Source organism: Phascolarctos cinereus, unplaced genomic scaffold, assembly GCF_003287225.1.
Source record: "Phascolarctos cinereus isolate Bilbo 61053 unplaced genomic scaffold, phaCin_HiC Scaffold_3;HRSCAF=262, whole genome shotgun sequence".
Lineage (NCBI taxonomy): Eukaryota > Metazoa > Chordata > Mammalia > Diprotodontia > Phascolarctidae > Phascolarctos > Phascolarctos cinereus.
In genome coordinates, this window is record NW_027555736.1 from 217,671,013 (window position 1) to 217,674,823 (window position 3,811).

Sequence of the window (3,811 nt, forward strand, 5' to 3'; positions counted from 1 at the left end):
GTCTGTACTGGCACGGCCTGTGCTGGACTGTGTTCTACTCTTACCCAGGTTTGATAGACTTTTCTTGCCAACCTCCTAACTTGTTTTTGGCTAGAAAATTATTTGTCTGGAGGTATCCACAATTCAGTGCATTAAGATAGTGGTACCATGCCTGAAGTAATCATTTCAGTTGTGTCCCCTTGGCCTTGATATGCATTCATAGACTATGGAATGGACATAAATGTGAACAAAGCAAAAATAAAATGATAAAAGATTGGAATGTAAATGGACTCCAGCAATTCCATTCCCTGAAAATATTTAACAAACTTGTCTAAAGACTTCCTTGTCTCTTCTAAAATATGGGAGTTAGGTCATTTCCACACATTCTTTTTCTTTTTATATTTTGCATTTGTTTCATCTTTCTTTAAGATTATGAAAGCAGATAAATGGTTTTACTACGCATTCATTTGGTTTCTTCCTCATTTGATGATACAGAAGGCCATGAGACAGACATTTCCTGCCAATCTTCTAAGGTTTTTTTTGGTCTGGAAAACTAAAATCACCCTGTCCTTTTGTGGGTTCTGCTGCTCCAAGAATTGTTTTGTGGCATTATTTAAAGATGTTCAGAGGGGGTTTAGAGAGAGCTCTGTTGAGTCATGGCCTTTCCTCCACCATCTTGGCTCAGCCTCCCATCTAATCCACATTTATCCAGCCATTCTTTAATTAATGAGCAGCTACTACTTTTCTAGTTCTTTGAGAAAACAATAAAAATGTCCATATATGTATGTATTGCTGAATTCCCAGATATTTTTCTGTAATTATTTTGACTTTTTTAAATGAAAAAGTCATTTTGAATAAAATAAATATCAAAAAAATTAAGAAATTAAAATTAGAACAGAAATATAAGACTACATATGTGAGTAGAAATCTTTATTATGCACAATGTGCTTTTGCAAAAACATAAGGTATTCAACATTGTACATTCACAACTATCCTCTAAAGTGCAAGGTTTATCAACACAGACTCTCCCTCCACTCCTAAGTTGATTTGGAGATTCCTTTGATTGGTGCTTTGGGTTCTGAATTTAGAAGTTCTAGATGATTTTCTTATAAGGTCTTTAAGGCTAGAGACTCCTTCAATCTTTTATTTTTATCCTCAATGCTTGACATAGTTCTTAATATGCAATAAGTACATAATTAATACTTTTTATTATTTCATTAATTTTTCCATTCACTAATTTTCATTAATTTCCAACTTTTTTGTTGTTATTGTTTGTTTGTTTGTCATATTCTTTTGGAAGATATATGATTATTAAGTTTCTTTACATCTTGTCTTTGATGTTAAATGTTTTAGGTTTTTTTTTTTTAGTTCCAATGTTTTTTTAATACATTACCATTTGATTCTCTTCAACTAGATTCTCTTCCCTTTCAATATGTTTGTGTTGAGAATCTGCTGTGCTTCCTTTCACTTCTATAGGGAATCTCTCCAACATGGATTTGATTTTTTTCCCCCTAATCTCCTAAGTATTAAATTTTCCATTGAGAACTACAATTTTTGAACTATATTCATTCCTAATTTCTTTTTTATAGACTTTATTTCTCTTTTGAATTACTCTGGGGTGAACTGATTTTTGTTTCTTTGTTTTTACTAAGAGGAAGAATTCAAGGATCTTTATTTCATCACACATTAATTTGCATTCCTTTATCTTTTATAACTTGTTAATACAACTTTCTATTTTGAAAATTTTTAACACTTGTACTTCCCTGATTTTAGGACCTTCTTCATTAATTTACTTACTTATACTCTGGTGGTTTATTCAGTATTCTTTTCTTAAAATCTCTGGAATCAAAGGAAATGGTGACAATTCTCACCTCTGTAACACTGATCAGTCAATATAATCTCCCTGGACCTTATTTGCCTCATCTGCAAAATGAATACAGTGGATGAGATTGCTTCTGAGGTCCATTCTAGCCCAACATCAGGGGTTTCTAACCCTTTTTTTTTCTGGCATGGAAGTTGGTTGCACCTGTAAATCTCTTCTTGGAATAGTGTTTCAAATAATTGAAGAAAATGATAAAATTAATGTAAGCAGTCAAGAAATATTTAAGTGGATAATATCTGTGGCTACTATATGCCAGACACTGTGCTAAGTGCTAAGTATGGTAAAACAGGAAAAAGATAGCCCCTGCCTTCAAAGAGTTCATGATCGGGGGCGGGGGGAGAAGCAAAAAAAATTTATAAATAAGCTATATATGATAAATAGGAAATGATTAAAAGAAGAAAGATACTATGATTAAGTGATGTTGGGAAAAGCATCCAGTAGAAGATGAGAGGTCTTTTGGGATTTGAAAGAAACCAGAGAATACAGTAAGTAGACAGAGATGAAGAGGGAGATCATTTCAGGCATGAGGGAAAACCACGGAAAATTGTTGGTGCAGAGAGATGGAATGTCATTCATGGAGAACAATTAAATTCATTAAACATTTATTAAGTGTCTCTATGAAACTGGCATAAAAATCAGTATTTACATCAATATCCTTCTTGGCTTCCTGTTGCACACAGGGTAGAATCCTGATGCCTATGTCTGATATTTTAGACTGAGGTTTAATCACACCCTATCTTCTTAAATTCATCTGCTGGCATGCCATCTATATAAAACCTCTTCCACATGAATATATCTACTATATGACTTATACTTTTCCACCTTGGTACATCTACTCATTCAATTCCTTTACCCTGGTATGTTATTCTCCTTCTATCTTACCTAACCTTACCAAAATGAATATCATCCTTGAAGATCCAATTCAAGTATTATATCTTCCATTTGGATTATCTCAGATAGAAGCTTCCACAGAAGCATCTGTAGTAGCAGTAATAATAGTAAAAATAATTTTATATAGTGCTTTGTGAAGTGCTGTGTGTATTATTTAATTTTATTATCTTCATAACAACCCCATGAGTATGTCTTCTTATTATTTTCATTTAGAAATATAAGGAAACTGAGGTTGAAAGGTTAAGTGACCTGCCTGGGGTCCCTTCAATTTCTTTTTTTTTTAATATATAAATTTATTTATTTGTAGTTTTCAACATTCATTTCCACAAATTTTTGAGTTCCAAATTTTCACCCCATCTCACCCTCCCCCCACCCCAAGATAGCATGCATTCTGACTATCCCTTCCCCTAGTCTGTCCTCTTTTCTTTCTCTACCCCCTTCTCTTATCCTCTTCCCCTTCTATTTTCCTGTAGGGCAGGATAGACTTCTGTACCCCATTACCTGTATTTCTTATTTCCCGACAGCATGTGAAAACTTTTTTTTAAACATATATTTTTAAAACTTTAGGTTTCAAATTTTCTCTCTTCCTCCCTCCCCACTCACCCTCATTGAAAAGGCAAGCAACTCAACATAGGTAATACATGTGCAGTTATGCAAAACACTTCCATAGTAGACATGTTGTGAAAAACTAACTCTATTTCCCTTAATCCTATCTGCCCTCCCATTTATTCTATTCTTTCTTTTGACCCTGTCCTCCTCAGAAGTATTTACTTCTGATTACCCTTTCCCAATCTGCCCTCCTCTCTATCATCCCCCTGCTCTCTTGTCCCCTTCTCCCCTATTTTCTGTAGGGTAAGACAATTTCCATACCCAATTGAATGTGTATGTTATTCCCTCCTTAAGCCAAATCCTATGAGAATAAGATTACTCATTCCCTCTCACCTTCCCCTGCTTCCCCTCCACTGTAAGAGACTTTTCTTTTCTGTTTTTTTTTGTGAGATAATTTACCCCATTCTACCTCTCCCTTTCTTCTTCTCCAGTATAATCTCCTCTCATCCC